General features: G+C 36.2%; 2 protein-coding genes across 5 annotated transcripts in view; one reads left to right on the forward strand and one right to left on the reverse strand.

The window, feature by feature from the left end:
* Positions 1-20844, forward strand: part of LOC126375497 (gastric triacylglycerol lipase-like) — a 294161-nt gene that overhangs the window by 211308 nt on the left and 62009 nt on the right. The window lies entirely within an intron of this gene.
* The window catches only part of LOC126375491 (transcription factor SOX-5), a 414266-nt gene that overhangs the window by 166045 nt on the left and 227377 nt on the right, over positions 1-20844 (reverse strand). Inside the window, exon 1 of one of the 3 annotated variants that reach the window (XM_050022445.1) lies at positions 9490-9872. The exons of the other annotated variants lie outside the window; for them this stretch is intronic. The gene's annotated coding sequence lies outside the window, so the exon portion shown is untranslated. Of the gene's footprint in view, positions 1-9489; positions 9873-20844 lie in introns of those variants that run through there. 3 annotated transcript variants of the gene reach the window in all.

A 20844-nucleotide genomic window follows, 5' to 3' on the forward strand; every position in this document is an offset into this window, starting at 1 on the left:
ATGCAAGTTACTAGTCGTTACATGAGCTATGGGCCTTTGGCGGTTCAATAGTAACCATGACACCAGGGTTGATGGGGTTGGTAATCCACCTCACAACCCACACGATAGAACAAGAAGACCGTTGGTTCCGGGCTACTAGCCAAACATCTCCACCAACCCGCAATAGAGCAGCGTGGTGGACTATGCTCCGTAGTTTCTCTGGTTGATTGAGGTGAGGCTCTGGCCCAGGAGTAGGACATTTATACAGGCTATTTATGTCTTTAGTTTATGTTTTACAATTGGCTTAAATGTTGAGTGATGGTTCATAATATCCCTAAGTTCCTAAGATTGCTCATGTAACGGCTTCAAACTCAAGTAAATAGTAGCTGAGACCTACGCTTAACGTGCATTCCGAAGCACGGAACATCTTCATTTCAGACAATCGGGTGAACATCCTGCAATGTCCTAACCAAACTGGGTTTCACATCGAACCCGGACCCCCGGATCGAGAGCCAACGCTCAACTTTTGACCACGGCCTTAAGGATAAGGAACAATTCATCATTTAAGGTTTACCACACCCCCCTCGGTCTTACGTTAGTCTTCAATCGTATGCCATCAGACGTCACAGACACAGATGCGCGTGTATGATAAAGTCAATGTGTCATGTCTGTGTGAAATGAGGTGCTTTGTATGAAGTGTCCAGGGTATGCTTTAAGTTAGATAGTCGCTAATCTTTTCAATATTGTACCACGGCCCAAAAACGTTTTGTCCTTCTCTACTACGAACCAATGAAAGAAACGGAAGACCGTTGTCTACCAGAATGGACAAATTACAGAAAAGGGGTGAGCTTTAAAGGGCAAATTCTATTGTGACCCAATGAAGTTTATTTTGCATAAAAATCAAAATGGAATTTTATTTTTTTAGGGTGTGAAATCTTGCTACTGGTTTCGCTTAGGGCGACGTATATTTAAGTAGCTGTAACATGTCACTTGAGATTTGAATTGTAAAAGAAAAAGTTCATTTTATTTTCTGATGAAATAAACTAGAACATAACCACACCATGGACACTTCATACAAACAACCTTGTTTAACACAGACACTACACATTGACAAATTCAAATTCAGAAATATCTTTATTCAGTAGGTAACACAGTTACACTTTGAATCGTCAATTTTTACATAACGAACGTCTCATCCGCCTAAAACTACTGCAGCTTCTCACAACCTGTATAGCTGGGGAAAAGAAGCTGCAAGAAAAACCTCGGCACAGGGCCCTAGACGTTCTTTAAATAAATAAAAAATAAACATAAAATATTGGTATACAATTGAGTAATTAAGCTGCCTAATATCAGTTCTCAGACAGTTAATCCCATGCATTCATATCTTCTAAATAATCACTAACTTTATAATAACCTTTTTTGTAAAGTTTTTGTTTAACTACTGTCTTAAAACAGTTGAAAGGCAAATTCTGAATGTCAATGGGATGTCAAAGTACATTATCGTGCACGCGCGTCTGTGTGTGTGTGTGTCTGACAACGTACGATTCAAGTATAAACTATGTTCGAGAGGGGGTGAAGTAAACCTAGGTCAGACGCTGGTGGGGAGTGGAGAGTTGCCGTTCTATACTTCCAAGTACCTAATCAATTGTGGTGTAATTTTTTACCCGGATTGAAATTAATCAAATGGAATCGAGATTTAGTAAAATAAAATTACATCAAAAAGGTGCTTATGTGGTTCGCTATAATGCGGCGATATACATAAAATCCCATACACACGCACAGTGATCCGAAAGCGACAAAGCGAAGGACAAAATACGAAAATTCCATTCAATAAGAATACGCATTACGTATTTCTATTACACATGGTATTCACAATGGGACGAACAAAGACAGGCTTCAGACGTGTCGGGAATTAAAAAAAAGAAAAAATCTCGAGGGCAAATGTAGGGTGGCGATAATGCCGCCGAGTTGCGAGAATTCGATGTCACAATGCTAACGGTGTACGTGACATACCTACTTAATTTAGTGGGGTTATCTTTGGAGATTTGTCTTGTAAATCGGTTGGGAGTGCCACGGCAATACTCGTAATGGTGAGAAAATTGTATTTTTAGTGTTATTTAAATATGATACATTATAATACCAAAATAGAATAAACTAAGGTACAATTTTGTTGACTGTGATAAAATTTAAGGTCGTAAATGCCAATAGATGTGCTTCCTTCTACTGTAAGCCATCAACCATCAGCATCGAATTATAAATTATATCTAAACATAACTGTGATGAATAAATTAAACCTATTCACACGGTTACTTCTAGTGAAATTCGTTAAAAGCTACTAAGTTTACTTTTGTGTTAATGGCTTTAATAGCTTAGATATAGTGTTATCATATACGAGCCGGCGTTTTATAGAGGCACAGAACAATTAAATACGAATGACAAAATGAGTCACACAGCCGTTCCACGCTTGTAATTTATGACCCCATAAAATTTGCAAAATCACCGTAAAACATCGTCATAAACCCACTTAGACCGACGTCACTACTTGACTCCCCAAGGCCGCGTAATTTAAACGAATGTTACATAATTATTTGATATCAGTTTTTAGTGGTTGAACCCCTGTGCTTGATTTACCATTAACAAGTTGACAGTCCCCATACAAAATGTTTTGACTTCCTTGTAAGTCCCGCATGTTACCTTATTTTTTATACGTCCTGTTAAAAACGGAAATAATAATAATTAAATGTATTCTAAACAATTCACAATACCTATTGAGTACAATAGGAAGTAAACTATATCTTACTATCATGAAAAAATTTGAAGTTTCAAAGGCCGCACTCAGGGCTCTGAACAAGTATGGGTCACAGACTTATGGAGCTAGACATATATGGATCCCTGGACTGTGTGATAAAATGGTCGAGGTCGATCGCCAAACTGAGAGTCCTGGGTTTTGTTTTTGGGGAATGAAGTTTCCTAAACATAATTTTAAAAACCCGTTTCTTTTTTGAAATGTAGTCAATTTTATCTATTTTAGTTTTATCCTATCATTTTATAATTTATTACTATTTTTTTAGTCTAGATATAAGTATGTAGATATCCGCCTATCTCCTCTATCGTATGGGTTGTGAGGTGGATTACTAACCCCATCAACCCTGGTCTCAGGGTTACTATTGAAATGAAATGAAATGAAATATTGAGCCGCCAAAGGCCCCTGACATAGCTCATGTCTACTACTAACTTGCATCAGTAAGTAGTAACCAGGACCAACGGCTTAACATGCCTCCGATCATCTTACTTATCGGACAATCAGGTGATCAGCCTGTAATGTTCTAACCAAACTAGGGATCACAAAGTGATTTTTGTGATTTATCCCCACCGGAATTCGAACCCGGGGCCTCCGGATCGTGAGTCCAACGCTCAACCACTGGACCGCAGAGGCCGTTTAAAGCATTAGTAGGCCAGTATGGTAGTCGCAACTGATTCGAAATTGACTCATTGGGTTGCTTATCAGTTGCATTTAGGGCTTCTCTATGCTTACCATCAGGCATAGTCAAGCCAACATACTTGGCCATTATAAAAGAGTAAGTTTATGGCCATATTACAAAATTATGAAACATAAACTTGCGTTCCCGACCACAGTGTTTGATTTACCATTAAGATCAAGACAAAACCACATCCTAAAGATTTTTTAATGCAATAAATTGGTTATTATAAACAACCGCATCTTGTTTTTAGTACTTTTGACTTCTATTTAGTAATGTTACATGTACGTTTGGTCAAATAGTATTTTTAATATTCATAGCATCCGGTGGTAGGTTTAGTTTATATTGGATTGAATTTACGACTGTTATCATTTCAGGCACTGTTTTGTATAAACACGTGACGGTTTCCTGTTGGTTAATAACATAAATAATATTTTTTTAAATACAATTGAATGTGTTCTACTTTCTTGTTACAATTTTAACGGTATCTGTGGTCTAGTGCTTGAGCGTTGGGCTCTAGATCCGGAGGCCCCGGGTTCGACTGCTGCTGGTTAAATGAAGACATATCACAAAAATCATTTTGTGATCCCTAGTTTGCTTAGGATATTAGCCTGATCATCTGGTTGTAGGTTGTAGGAGTAATCGCCATTCCTCTCTTCTTCTCGCCAAATTCTTCACCTCCTGATACGACACGACCTGCACCTTCTCTTTTATTTGTTTCATTAATGTTCTCCTAGGTCTACCCCTTCCTCTCTTCCCTTCAATTTTTACTTCTATGATGTTTGTTATAAATGAATCGTGTCGTATCAGGTGGCCAATCATATTTCCTCTCCGGTTCTCTATAGTCCATAATTATAAAAAACTGAAAATTCCGCGCGTACGATGCGCAAGAATTTTGATCTGTTTCCAACTTAAGAATCTCCTAAATAAGATAAAAACTGTGCCAATTCATTGTAAACCCTAATGCTTTAGTAATATTTCAAGAAATAGGATACCTCATTATAAAACTAAACCCGTTACTAATATGATGTATAACGACCGAGATACAGAATGAAGCATGGGAATTAATTGACGAGTGTCAACGTAAAGGAGATCCGCATGGATTACGCAGATAGACGGGGTTCCTGACAAAAATAGCCGCCAACGAGAATAGTTGTTTCACAAAACTGACGCAGAAACTGACCTGACTGAACTGGGTTCCGCACACGCAATGGGGGAAACTGAGAATTTAGAAACATTTGACCTCGACGACGAAGCGGATACTTTTTAAATATTTGAAAATGGAACAATGAGTTCCGTTGCTAAACCGAGAGTTAAGGACAATCTCAAAAAGGTATAAGTACTGACGTCTACAAAAACGGACGATTACTAAGGCATATTGCCATCTCGAGGTCTATTTCAAATTCAAATTCAAAAATATCTTTATTCAGTAGGTAACATAGTTACACTTTGAATCGTCAATTTTTACATAACGAACGTCACATCCGCCTAAAACTACTGCAGCTTCTCACAACCTGTATAGCCGGGGAAAAGAGGCTGCAAGAAAAACCTCCGCACAGGGCCTTAGACGTACTTTAAAAAAATAAACATTTAATTTAGGCCAACAAGCTGGTAATTGAGGACCTCAATACTAAGTGTCGTCTTCTATAACGGCCTCCGTGGCCCAACTTTCTGGAGGCCCCGGGTACGAATCCCGGTGGGGACATATCACAAAAATCACTTTGTGATCCCTAGTTTGGTTAGAACATTACATGCTGATCACCTGATTGTCCAAAAGTAAGATCATCCGTGTTTCGGAAGGCACGTTAAGCCGTTGGTCCCGGCTCCTACTTACTAATGTAAGTATGTAGTCGTTATATGAGTCATGTCAGGGGCCTTTGGCGGCTCAATAATAACCCGGACACCAGGGTTGATGAGGTTGGTAATCCACCTCACAACCCACACGACAGAAGAAGATTAAATAATTGCTTGATATCCGATTACTTTCAAACATGTATCAAAATGTACAATGAGACCGCGTCTTATTATATTTCTTATATTTTTTTCCCTATTTTCTGTACATTGTGTCATTTATGTTCAATAAAGTATATTTTATCTTATCTTTATAGGTGAGTTTAGTGGGTGGGTGACCTAATCATTATCACCTACGGAACCTTCGGACATAAAAGGCGCCACGCACTTTGCCGGTATAATTTAAACTTTATAACAAGTCATTCACACCATGAAGTTCCAAAATCTTTTTAATTGCTACTTGTTTTTTTTTTAATGCAGCGATTGATTCTCGTGTTTGGTAACTAACATATTGACAAGTTTTTATGGGGTCATTAAAAGAAATTTAAGAACGGAATAAAGTCGCAGTCGCCGATCGAATCTGACTTCTAACAGGTCAATTCTCTTTTAATTTATGGCATACTTATTTTTTTAATTTTTATGGTATTGTGGTGCAACAGTTGATTACTTTCTGAAAAAATTATTACCTACGGCATCTTTAGTTTTTTTTAATGCGTGATTTGATAACAATTTTGGTGATCTATGGTTGAATAAAATAATAAAAAAGTGTTTATTTCTTGTTTTAAACAACATAAAGTTATGAGGCAACTCCAGGAAGCAAGGTTAATGCTTGAGTTGGGGATGTCTCGCTCTTACCCTAGCTGTTAACACTAAATAGTTTTTTTTTTCAATTTAATTTTTTCTTTGTTGGATGCTATCTTCGGATAACAAACTTTTCAAATTCAAATGCAGAAATATTATCTTTATATTGTAACACAATTACACTTTGAATCGTCAATTTTTACATAACGAATTTTGGCTGCTATCATTTGGAAAGCTAGAAGGAAAGAGAGGATGGGGAAGACCAAGAAGAGCTTACATGGAACAGATTAAAGAAAAGGTTAACGTCGTTTCTTATAGGGAAGTCAAGGAATTGGCCTTTGATAGACTGGAATGGAAAATGCTACACCGACAAGAGCGTGGCTCTTAAATTGATGATGATGATGACCCTATTAGAAATCACGAGCATTAAAACAACATGTACCTACCTATGTCGGAAATTGATTTCAGTCTTCTCAGATAATATGTGTAATTCATGATAATATTGTTATTTTGCTTATGACAACATAAAATCTTTACAATTCGCGTTTACTAAAAATATAATTAATTAAATCCATCATCCATCCATCATCATTATCCATCTTTGGACTTCGTATCAACAGTGGCTGCAAGTTGTCTTTGATTACTTGTGGCTCTGCCCACCCCATTAGGGATTACGGGCGTGAGTTTATGTATGTATGTATGTATAATTAATTAAAGTAGAAGCTAGTAGGTAAATGATGCTAGTATAGTACAAATGTGCAATTATACTGATAATTAATATAAATGCTTATCTTTAATTTTATATTAATATGCAATGAATCAATGTTTTTATTTTTTACTACAACTTATCGTAAAAGGAAATATTTTATTATTTTATAATGAATAAGTATCTACCTCGTAATATCAAGGTATGTAATTACTTGTTTGTTTTATTTTTTTATTTAAGGTACATACATATAACAAGAATAAGAATAAATAAATATTAGTTGCATGTCAAGTCCGGAGTCCCACTCCTGGGCAAAGATCTCCCTTTTTTTTACTCACATAACGAATTTAAGAGCCACGCTCTTGTCTATGTACCTAGTATTCTCCATGCTATGCTTTTCTAGTCTAGTTTTTTAGTCCTTATTATAATTTATTGTCCTAAAACAGAGTTTAGTAGTATTTAACTAAAAATGAAATTAATTTTTATTTTTATTATTTTTAGTAATGCGTACCTATGTGCCTAGGCCACACCGCGTACAGTGTCATATCATTATAGTAAGTACCTAGGTAAGTACTATGTCGATACTTTTGTATGTGTTATTTTATAAAGGGTTATAGGTACCTATATGTGCACCGCTCCGATTATCATTTCTAATTACGGGCTCTTTCGCGCTAAGGTTGCCTGGAAGAAAATGCTATTTAGCAATAAGGCAGCCTGTTGTACGTCTTCTCTCCTACCAATCAACTGTTTTTTCTTGTGTGATTTTGCAATACAGAACACATAAAAAAAACACAAATGTGAAAAATAACTGCTTTGAAAATAACATATGACCTAATGAACTTAGTAATTTTCACATCAACCCGACCTGAGAAAGGTTTGAATTAACTAACTACCAGTGATGTGCCGTACCTAGGAATGTTCCCACTTCAGGAACGTTCTCGGCAGTCAAGAGTCGCAAATAAGACCTTTATTAGGTATCTAACCTTTAACCTTGAGGAGCTCGGTGGCGCAGCGATAAACGCGCACGGTCTGCGATTGTTGAAGTTAAGCAACTTTCGCAAAGGCCGGCCATAGGATGGGTGACCACAATAAAAAAAGTTTTCATCTCGAGCTCCTCCGTGCTTCGGAAGGCACGTTAAGCCGTTGGTCCCGGCTGCATTAGCAGTCGTTAATAACCATCAATCCGCACTGGGCCCGCGTGGTGGTTTAAGGCCCGTTCTCCCTATCCATCCATAGGGAAGGCCCGTGCCCCAGCAGTGGGGACGTTAATGGGCTGATGATAATAACCTTTAGGCAGATAAGTTCAGAGTACAAGAAAGAAGTGTCTTTACTTATATATTTTTTACAACGGGAATATTCCCATTTTGGAAACATTCTCGGGAATGACACATCACTGCTACCTACATAGTTAAAAGAATGTACTTGCTAATTGAATTTATGTCGCCTTCATATTGCTGTTAAAGGAATGAAAAGAGCTTGGCTAGCCGATGATTTAAATTTAAAAAAAGAAGATCAGCTTTTGTGCTTACTTATAATTATTTACTTTGTAAAAGCAGATGTCAAAGCACATATTCATTACGTGTAAAATTCCAAGTCCTTTTTTGATTACCCACTATTTTAAAATTAACATTTTACACTTCGAATTCGTTGCAACCTCGCTCGTCAACGATTAATAGGTAGTTATCTTTTTAGGGTTCCGTAACAAAATGATAAAAATAAACTTTTACGGTTTAAAAATGGGTGGTAGGTGGGTATAAATGTAGGTACCTAACTTGAAAGTACCTAGAACTGGACTTTATTGCAATACCTACTAGGTACATATCTAATCTACCTAATCTGGGTTAAATTTTGCTGGAGATGCTTATAGGTAGGTAAATTGCAGTGGGACCTATTCTATATGATAATGCATTTTAGTTAATTCGTATTAAATATATTTTACAATTAATAACGAATCTAAAAAGAGAATTACACCATAATACGCAAAAGGTATTTAGGTATGTAAGTACTTACATAATGAAAAATACCCACCGAACAAATTAAACCTTTTTAGGTAAGTAACTATGACCTACCTACCTAGCCTACAACCTACCTAGTCTACACTTCAAAACTACTTGATCAGTTTCTAACTGCATCCTTATTATAAGTCTCAAAACTAAAAAGGTACTAAAATGCAGGTAGGTTCTATAATTAAACATTTAGTAAGGCAAAACTAGCTAAATTTATAAAATTAACTGAACTGAAAGTGTAATTTAATAATCAGATATTTTATTAACGATACTTACTAAAAAAATATTCTATCTCATAGTTGGGTAGGTTTCCTACTTAGTAGGTAGGTACCTACCTAATTGTTGAAACTATTTCTCGAATAGGTATTTAAAAATTCTATCAAATTGTACGTTATGGGACAATCAAATGCACAGTATCTATGTTCCAATCATAAATAAACAGGTTCTATTTAAATGATTGTCAACGAAATATGCAAATATTAGTTTTCGTGGTTTACTTTCAAATAGTACGGTCACGGGCATTAATATATGTATACACTTTGGTACCATGTCACATTAACTTTTTTGACAAATTGAACTGTAAGTCTCACAAATGTCAAATATATTAGTGCGACAGAGTCCTAATGTGGGTATATTACATTGCTCATGACTGTACTGAAGTTACTATAACTTAATAAAACAGGTAGGATTTACCAAATAAATATGAGAAAAAAAATATATAATTTACCTTCATATGCGTTACCATTGTTCTTCTCTCCTTGCGTGACATCAGAAACAATCGGCAACAACGAATAAATAAAATAATACAAGTAACAAAACTAAACACGGACAGTCAAATCACATTGATTCTTTGGCATTATTTTTCCACTTATGCATAGCAGTCTTAAATAGTCCGAACAGTCACAAAATCCAAAAAAAACAACAGAACACACAACAAAAACACAAAAATCGAACAAGTTTAAATAATAGTCCAAAAAAACACGGGGAAATTGTAAATGACGAGGTGTTCGCGCTAAAATAGTTCGTGAGACAGTTGCGATCGAACGGTGGTCCGAAGTGAACGCAAAGCACGTCTTACAAGCGCGCGCCGCGATCACACAATGCTGGCAGATCGAAGCGAAGCGACAATACGCGCGCGCTACAATAACCGCCCCCCGCCCCCCGCGCGTGCGACAAGGACGCACCGACCTAATGTCACTGCCCTGCAAACAATGCCAGCCTTCGAAGCCTTATGCTCCAACAACTTGAATCAAAACCTATCTTCTTTACACAATATTAAACATGAAAATACTCAATAAGTGCACTAGTCAAAAAATACGGTGTTCTTCTATTTAAGATTGCACTTACAATCAATTGTCTATGCGGAATAACAGCTTTCATCCCGCGGAATCTATACAAAGCCGCTCAGCCCATCCTTTTCTAGCGAGCGATGTGTGCGTGACCGAGTCGCGCGTTGCCTCCCTTTCATGCGTATTCTTCGCGGGCTAGGCGAGCTTTTGTCTCACTCTAGGCTCCGCCCAGGCGAACGTCTTTGAGTGCGGCTACCAGTGCACAGTGTGCGTGATCCGATGAATAGCGGGGCATTGTAAAGCGATTTCGCACACCACAATGAAACACAGGTGGGTGTGCGCTCAATCTATGAGGGCGTTTAAAAAGTCAATACAATCGCTGCTACATTTGTGGAGAAAATTTTCTTTCGATTGTGCCCGTGTTGTGTCTGGGCGTGTATTTTGCCATTGTGCTCTGAAGGCGTGGCCAGAGGAAAACGGTCTATTGTGTGCCGTTCCGATTGTGCTATTGGCGAGTCCTATTGTTACCGAACGGACTTTCCCACCGAACCCGTTTTGATGAAACGAAATATAATACCGAAGAGGGATATATTTAGACTCGTCTCTGAGAACCATTATTTGCATATTTCGTCGACAATAATTTTTACGATAAAAAACATACCGAATTACGATACTAATTTGCATTTTTATCAATTTTTCGATTCACTTTTCGTTTATTTGGTGATTTAAAAATATAATGATCTGCGATGTCACATTTCCAATGTCAAGGGAAGTAGGAGGTGCTAAATATAAAACTTAATTTTAGATATCAGCTGGGGCATTCATTCACACGCGCATTACTGACATACATTTAAAATATTTCTACATAATGTAAATGAATATTTAATTACTTTAATGAAGCTTGAATATTTATATCTTTATTTCGTCATAGGGTCTCCATGTGAAGTCGATTTTCAATCGGTTACTATCACATTGGTTCATTAGAGATCGTTACACGAATATATCTTGTATTTAATCATGGGAAGCGAAGAAATAACAATAAATTAGACCACTTTTTCTAGTAAACGCATCATGAAATCTGGTTTTTGTATATTTTTACGCTGTATTTGTAAAGCAATAAGAGACAATTCATTCAATTAACTCAAATAGTCGGTCGAGACGTGTATTATTTTAATACATTTTTGATTTTATTGAATTTGACGCATATAACTGAGATAATAAGTTAAGTAAAAAGATAATAAATTAATAAAATAGATATCTATATGAAAAACTCCGTGAAATGAAAATGATTTTAACATATTCTGAGATGTAATATCTTTATTATTCGCTTAAACGCAAGGAGGACAATATGACCTATATCGGGGGTAGCGCAGGCGTGGAAGAATGTGTGTCTCGAGGTTCTCCCTCAAGTGGTGGGGGGGTAACATGTGGGGTAGGTATTATTTAGCAGGGATGGGGGGCCCCCAGCGGTATTCCTAGCTTTTATTAGCCCGGTTTCGAGGGAAATTGCTTTTTGTTTGATGACTGTGCGGATGAAAAGATACATTGAGTTAGCGGTGCTGTTTCTATAGGAGTGCTTCAAGAATTTGTTTTTATTTTCGAATTTGTTTTAGTAAATCTTTTTGGTTTCTGTGGAGAGCACTGTGTAGCTTATTAATATGTTTTTTCTCGCTCTGGTTTTCTGTCTATATTAAGATTGAGCAAAAGTTATAGACCGTTTTATAATTTCCACGTTTTATTCTTCTAATTGGTACATTAATAAACGTAAAATACGTCTACATTTCTACAGTATGTATTTTAATTATAAGTGACTAATTGTAATAAGTATTTTAAAATACAACTGCAAATGTTGACACATTATATATCAGAATTGAAACTAAGCTGTAACACAGTAAGCTTTTTAAACAGATACGTAACCTCAAACGTACCAAACAGCCCGTCTTGACTCAGGTAAAATTTCTCCCTCCCCCCTCCCCCCTTTGTCGTCCGTAATGAAGATTATCGACGGAAGGAGACGCAACTGATGCCGGGGGGCAGCAATTACTTGATTGGTTTTTGGTGTTTTGTTTGAGGAGGGAATGAGGGTTTGCTATAGCTTCTCGAGTTTCTCTCAAAAGGAGATTTTAGATATGAGTTCTTTGGTACAAAGGCTTTTGAATGTGTTTCACAATGATGATTGATATTAAGTAAGTAGTTAAGTAATTAAGATATTGTTTGATAGAAAAAATACATTGGTGTTGACTTTTAGTGGATGGGATAAAAAAATACCATAGAGATGACTATACTTCAAGTAGCTTTCTATATTTAGGTGAATATTATTTAAGAAAACGACGTAAATGTCATGTAGGTCTTACCTGAATACTCGAAAGAGACAGATTGAATCGCTAATCTGAGATCAAAATGCCACTTTCAGACGTCTACAACCCAAAAATTTGGGTGGCCGACGGCACAAAAGTCGCAATCAATATTTAAATGCGATGCAAACCTTAAAGCTCACTTAGCATCTGATCAAGATGCAACTGACAGTGGGAAGACAAATAACAAGCCAGAAGCTAATTAAGGGGCTGTCGTGAAAAAATCAATTGAATGAAATGCCCAAGGCGGAAATGCCACAATGCGACGCGCGGATTAGATTCAAAGCGTTCGACGATCTTTAAATAGATACGACGGCGTGCTAAGTGACGCCAATTAGCCTGAGGCAAGCCCTGAACTGACACCGGTTAAGGTGCAGAAGTTGCAACGGTTTGATTTCGTTACGCCGTTTTAATGTTTTTTTTCTGTCTTCGGGTTTTATTTTAGAGTTTGGAAGCCACGCGTGCTTACCTATGCACACAAATTTTGAATGCGATAACATTAATGAATTAATCTGGTAAAAAATGAAAATAAACTCTGTTGAAATAAAGCTTACAAACTAATTTTAGTATAATGTTGTATTGTTAGTGTATGGGTTTATTTTCTTACCTTGGGTTCATAATTTTGTAATATTTTTTATATGTTTAGGTTTCATAATTTAAAATGACTTCTGTTATTACATACGTAATACCTACATTCAGTTATTTTTATATCCAATCATATTAATCATACATTAAAATATCAAACATACTTACATAAAATGTACTTCCTATCTCAAATGTAAGCTATTAACTTGCTATAAATAGAGAAGTTTGCAAGCCACGTCAAAACTTAGTTTGCGTCAGAAACAAGACAAGGGTCAATGTGAGGGGGTAAAATAAGTGATATGTCACACTGTGAGCGTTTAGCGAGTCAGCGAAATACTATTCCGATCAACTTTCTGGTTCACTTCTTTATATCTCTTTATTTATTTTTTTCCTTTATTAGTTGCTTTTTTAACTCATTTCTTTCTTTTTATTTTCATTAAATTATAAGTACTTAACGTACAAAATTATAATTTTATTGGTGTTTTCCTAAAACAAAACCAATTTCAATTCTGAAATATATTTGTACCTATAACGTATATTCGTTGTACCTGTGTGTATATTTTTAGGATAGTTGCAAAGGTTTTTGTGTCTTACGTTTATAAAATAAATTGATTTATCGCTTTTACGCCATCGCTCACCTTCTTCACTTCAAAGGTATTGTATGTATCTACATAATAATCTCGAAGTTCGCCACAATCTCACAGTTTGCAAATTAAGTAAGTAGAGATCTCCTAAGGGTTAACACGGTGCCAAGCCTTGCGAAAAGCGAATAAAATTCAAAGCTAACCTATAAAAAATGTTATGTAATACACAGTAAGCGCTTTATGAAAAAATATTTATCTGGTGTTGTTTTCTTCAATAAAACCTTGATTTCTTTCAATTAATTTTATTCCGGGTTAAAATTGATACCACAAATGATTGCCTGACTTAAAACCCGCTTGCCTATTGTGTGGTTTTGCTAAAAACTCACATCCGAATGTGATTTTTTTAAAAGGCGTTTACTTGGTTACAAAATAGTAAAATGATTAAAGACGTTCTCTATAACGGACTATATCGGAAGGTACACCGAACGTAATAGAAACACAAACCAATACAAGAGTGATACAAAAGGGTTTAAGGCAGCCTTACCTACTTAGGCTTAAATATTTCTTACCAAACGCTCACTATGTATACTCAGTTTAATATATTTATGAATCTATTTTACATAAATGAACTATGTAAGCAAACAGTTTATAGGATATTTGATGATACGTCTTATACTGGCAATTTTAACTCTTTGATCCTTCAGTTTGCGTGTAATTTCGGGCCTGTTATTAAATTTTAGTGTTTCAGCCTTTTATGAGATATTTGTAATATCTTCTCTACTATCAATAATTAAACCTTTCATTATGTATATTTACTGTGCTTAGTGTGGTTATTGGTATATGCAAATAATAATATATCTTGGTATGGCAGCACGTGTAGCCTTGTAGTATTAAAGGATGCCACAGTTGCCTATATCAACGCTTGGTTTAAATATTCCTACTACCAAACAGTTCGCTGTTTGTCACTAAACGTTTCTTGTTTTTTTTTTATACTTTTTTTGTAAATGTTCATAAACAAGTACAAAATATCACAACCTTATTCATTTTTTTTTTGACTACCTAGACATAGGTAGGAACTATTTAATTAGTAGTTATATTTGAAACGTTAAGTGAATTGTTTGGTACATGTGTTCTTATATTATGAACCCTGATGACGGGCTTATGTTAATATAAACATTCTGGCCACCGTTAATGTAAATCAATTCATTTTTATCGACGAATCTATTATATCAAGAGTTTATTCATTACAGATATTAACTAACGCATTTCCTAACAAAATGAAAGACATCTAACATTTAGAATCAAAGATCATTAATTGAATACCTAAAACAGATATGATCTTACCATTCAATTGAGATTGTATGATAATGTGCGCGTTAACATTTCTCATGACCTTAGATCTTACTCAGAGCTATCTCCCTACCCACCTCTGCACACAATTCTTACATGATCCGGAGTTTTAGAAAATCTGCATGCATTTTGATTATCATCTCAAGCTTGTTGTAATATCATAGTATTTCATCTTCCGAGAGTCATTTTGTTTGTTTCGTCATTACTGAAAAACTGGATCTATTTGCTAAGGTAGAAATAACCATTTTAAGAAATAGACAGTTTTTTTATAATTTCTGTCTCTGTCTGGTCTATGATGTCAGTAATTTACGTATACGAACTTAAATCCACCCCCAGAAAGCCATTTAACATTTCGGAGTAAAAATATTCCTCTTAACTTAGCCAAATGGAGCCATTAGCCGAACTAATCTTCATTTGTACCGACCGTGGCTCCCTCTACATTCTACCAATGTATTTCACTCGTAATGATGTCCGTTTTCACTTAGTTTTTTAAACGACGCTTTTACGGAAAAAATAAGTAGTCGCCATTCCCATTTGAACCACTTAAGAGAGGACCGATTTTTTTTTTCAAATTTATTTCGTGTTTTTACGTTCACTTCTAATGCGTTCGGCTTTTAAAAACATCGGCGGCGATTGAATTTTGTTCATTAGTAAAAATACTTTTTCACTACAGGCTGTAGGTATAAGGATCACTTTATGAAGATAAAACGTATTTGCTACTTCCCAACATAGTGTACAGTGCTTACGTAGGTAAGTGTGAACTTTTTCGAAAAAAAAAAAAATGCTTTTCCATCTTGTAGGTAGCTATTTACTCACATTTTAATAATATAATTTATAAAATGAAGTTTCTACAGCCTGTACAATACTGACATTTAAAGTTTCATTACGTAGATTTTCTTTAATATAGAAAGATCTGGTTAAATAAGCAGATTAAAAATAACTAGTTACAATGTATTTTTCTTTTTTTTTTTTGGCATTAGATGAAAAGCGAACCACTGGGCGGTGCGTTAGTGCAGGTAGCTACGACAATAGGGTATTGTGTCGTGGGCGTGGCCCATTGTGCCCCTCAGCCAATCAGCGGTCGCCGTTCAACAATAGCGCACCGAATTGGAATGCGGCGTCAATTCTATTGTCGGATTGGTGTGGCGAGCGTTCCAGATTTGAAACTGATTTCTTTTTTACGCCCTGTTTATCGCATTGTGGCGGAAAAATCGTTTATTTGTGGCCAGTATTTTTTTCTTATGGCATCATTAGTATTTGCGAAAGAAAAATATTTTTCTGCTGTTCCCAACTGAAATGGATAAGTTATTTTCTTATCGTTATTATTAGGTAGGTATGCTATCGTTATCAACTAATTGAAAAAACTCGTAAGTGAGTCGATAGTTACACTTACTTACTAGCAATAGCATACTTTTACTCGAGTTTTTTTATAGGTACTTTTTAAGTATTCGAGTGTCCACGTTTAAAATCTGAAAGTAACTCTGTTACCTTTTCATTCTTATACCGCTGAACCGATTTAAATGAAATTTACGATTAAAATAGTTTGAGACCTAGCAAAGAAGATAGGATAGTTTTCACCCCCTAAGGGAAGTCTAATTGAATAATATAAACAAGGTAAGAATTAAGTCGAAGTCGACGGGCTGGTGGTAATCCGTCACCATAGGTATTCATCGTATCCATCTTTGGGATTCAATACCAAATAGCTGCAAGTCACCTTCTGGTAATTTGTATGTCTGGTCTGCCCATCCCGTTAAGGACAACTAAACTAAACATACATACATACACAAACTCAGGCCTATTTCCCACTGGGCTAAGCAGAGTATACTTACCTATAAGAATTCCATTTCCAACATTTTGCATTTTTTGTTTGTTTTTTTTTGCATTTTAAACTAAACCTAAAGGCAACTAAACCCGACACTAGGTACCCGTCTCATTTACGATACCATAGGTACCTACAATCGATCGCAATTTCAGATAATATTGTATGGAATAATTATGGAAACGTAATATTATTAGGTATAGGCAGAATAGGGAATGCCTAACAGCTTAGATAATAAAGTTATGATTAAAATAATTACCTATGTTTTTTTATAACTTTTAAATAAGTACCTATGTTTGTTACTAGTAGAGGTAAGTACTTAATACATCACGTGCTCAGTTGCAAATTAACGAATGAATTAATTGCATTAGTCTTCGAAGTCGATTAAGTTTTTTAGAGATAGTTATTCAAAGGTTGGGTAGGCTACATAGGTATTTCATTAGATAGGAAAGGTAGTCTTTCCTTCTATTTACCTATGCTTAATAATGTACGTACTTACTAAAAATGATACAATTAATAAATGTTACCTACTTAGCATTAAAACAGTGAATTTTAGTTAGGTAGGTACGGTCACGAGCATTAATATGTATACACTTTGGTACCACGTCACATTAACTTTTTTACAAATTAAACTGTAAGTCTCACTAAATGTCAAATAGATATGTTAGTGCGACAGAGTCCTAAAGTGGGTACATTATATTGCTCATGACTGTACCTAATGGTGCTGATTCCAGCACACACCATCTAATTTTATTTTAAGTTAAGTATACCTGTCATTCTCTTATCCGCCGAAAAGGAAAGGGACGGGCAATGGACAGGCATAAAATTTATGGAACACACGTAAATTTTAGGCAGAAATTTAAAAAGCCCTCCCAATAGGTATGTCATATTGGTCAACAACCCGACAGAATGAAACTGACAGCACACGTTTAACGGTTTGCATATGAGCGCGATGCCTATTTTATTCGCTTCGCAGTCATTCATTTTAAAATAACAGTTGTCAATTTTCTGTCTTGGATAAGGCAATGACGGGTATAACTTAAAATAAAATTAGGAGATGTCTGTAGGAATCGGGGCCAATGATAAGAATTTTATCACTAGGTAGGTGAGTGTGGTTCAGGCACTTTATGAACGCTTAGGTAGGTAAGCATATCTAATACTTTTTGCTAAGCACAGGCGTCTCCTCTACCTCTACCACACTGCCATAGTTGGTGGAGATATTTGGACTAGCGTACCGGGACCAACGGCTTAACAGACTTTCCGAAGGACGGAATCATCTTAGGTACTTTTTCGGACAATCAAGCTTTAAAGTCCTAGCTAAACAAAGGACAGTTTTACAAAGTGATTTCGATAATGTCTATCAGTTTTGGTATGTATAATATACCTAAGTGTTTAAAGATGAATTTTGATGACAGGGTTAGCTGCACAACGCCCATTGGACCAGATCGATCAGATCAGGCCTTTCTTTCTCTTTGGTTCACCAAAGAGATATTAATGCACTATAAAAATAAAAGTAGGTAATGCCATTCTATTGAAACCGTTCATTTTCCGTATCAATAAAACTTGTACAAAACCATACAAGAATACGATCTTTATTTAGTCTGCGGTTTTGCCTCGTTTCAAATAGAAACACACATACGTTTTAAAAACGCAGTAAACGTCCAATTTAACTTGCGCCCCTCCTCTCCGACCATCCCTTCGCAGGTGGTCCATAAGGGGGTGAAGCAATACCCTATCATAGCTCTTTCTTGGCTGGACGATCTGCTACAGTCTTGTCCAGGAACCGAGACACATTTTGCAGGCTACTGAAGCTTTCACACGTGGAAATAGGGTAGTTTTTTGTAGATATCGGTTTTACGTTTAGGTGGTTTGCGGTGGTGTGCCCCCTTCCTCATACTGACTCCCTGAGGCTACGTCTTGGCAATGTTTGGTCTTAGTAGACATTTGTTTGAAGGTACTATGTAGCTTCTAGCGAATAGATAGGTGGGTTTGTAAGGGACGTCGGGAGGTACCTATCTCTTTTTGTTGTTACTGAATAGGCATAAAGGATCTTTTGTGTTTCAGCCAAATGGGACAGGTATTTCATTATGTGAGGATGTATATGAAATGGTTTTATGTGTGGCTTTGTATGGGAGTCGTGTTTTTGTATGGCTGTGTGGTTTTAAGAAGGCATTTTTATGTGATTGGGACTTTTATGTCGTTGGTGGTTTTTGGTTTTTCTTACCTGGTAAGAAGTGGGTGTATACTATACATCCCTGCCTACCCCGTCGGGGATAAAGACGTGATTTTATCTTGATTAGATATGGTAGGTAAAAAGCCAGTTTCACCAATTGTTTGTCAGAATAACTTACAGCCAGTTTTGGTATTTTAAAGGTACCTATAAAGTAAGTTATATAGATAGTGACTGTTTACTATCAGCGAGGGTAGATCCCCATGTCGTCAACAAGACAACTCGCAGCCAGTCCTGAGATGTATAGGATGAATCGACTAAATAGAAGGTTATAAGGGTAGAGAATAAGTTAACCCCGATACCGACCCCGCCGGCGTGGTCGACGATTTCCCTCAATCAGCGCTTGTCGCTATCGACCCACTAAGGTCGATTAATTCTTTCAAATATTCTTCCTCTCAGACGCCGCCCTGAGCCGAGGTTCGCGCGCATCTGGCCTGTTGCCGAGTGAGAGCCCTCAGCGCTCCCCATTTGTCCGGCCAAGTAGTTAATGCCATCTGCGGCAAATCTACAATAGGTAAGTCACGATAAAAAAAAAGAAAAAGGTAGAGAATAAGTATAAGTTAAGTTGTTGGTGTTGTTGAGTTGAAGTTGTTATAGTTGTAGGTATTCAATACCTCCTATACTTAAAGGTTGCCTGGAAGAGATTGCTACTTAGCAATAAGGCCGCCTATTGTACTCATTTTATTTCTCTTTTATTTTGTATTTTGTTTTTTCCTGTTTGTGCAATAAAGTATTTGTAATGTTATGTTAAGTTGGTCAGAAAGGGTTACTAATGAAGAAGTGCTAGTAAGAGTAGGTAAGTGAAAGGATCTCCTTTCACTTACTCTTACTAGCACTTCTTTATTAGTCCTTCCTTTTTAATAAATTTGTCGACGACAAATAAGTAAGAGACGACAAATTTATTAAAAAGGAAGGAAAGAGAGGAAGGGGAAGGCCAAGAAGTAGCTTACATGGAACAAATGAAAGAGAAGGCGAATGTCGTGTCTTATAAGGAAGTGAAGGAATTGGTCTTTGATAGACAAGAATGGAGAATGCTACACCGACAAGAGCGTGGCTCTTAAATTAATGATAATGATGATAAGAGTAGAGAGCGCATAATACTATTTACCCACTCCAGTAGAACTCTAAGATTTTGATTTGAAGTGATGAATGAAGTGAGATGATAAGGTGGTCAAGGGGGGTTACAAGGAAGACGAAGCAATTCATTTAAAAAAGTAATATTGCAATTTGACATTTGCGCATACAAACGTAAGTGCGCAATGCAAATGAATGTCAAATAGCTATATTGCTTTTTTAGATGAATTGCTTCGATGTGGCCTTTTTAACCCTTCGACGTCTTCATTTGAGTCCAAAAGTTTAGTATTTTTATTTTTAACATAAGTAACTTACCTAATATTAAACAGAATAACCTGATCAGTACAATAAGTGATTATATTTCAAATAGATAACATGTCACAATTACTTCAATGCGCGGTAAAAATTAGACATGTCAAAAAATACGTAAGCTAGTGTTGTGACGTTTATTAGCATACCTAGTGATGTATCAGTAGAGGTTAAGTCGATCGATTCTTTTCTAACACTACTAAGTAATTATAATTCAAAATAAGTGACAAGGGGTAAAGCCTTCTGTTTTTTTTTATTCAACAGATTTTTTTTATTATACCCATAAATAAAATTAAATTATTTATTGAAGTCGTCCTGCACTTATCTTCTAATTAAACAGAGACGAAAACAAAACACTAAAGCAAAGAACGGTGATAAAACAAAAAAGTTGCATGAGAGGACAGAGGACAGAGAGGGATGGGAGGGAAGTAAAAAGTGGAAGAAAGATGCGAGGAAAAGAGCAGCCGGTCTTTGTGTGCCACCCTCCT

The sequence above is a fragment of the Pectinophora gossypiella genome, chromosome 19, assembly GCF_024362695.1.
Source record: "Pectinophora gossypiella chromosome 19, ilPecGoss1.1, whole genome shotgun sequence".
NCBI lineage: Eukaryota > Metazoa > Arthropoda > Insecta > Lepidoptera > Gelechiidae > Pectinophora > Pectinophora gossypiella.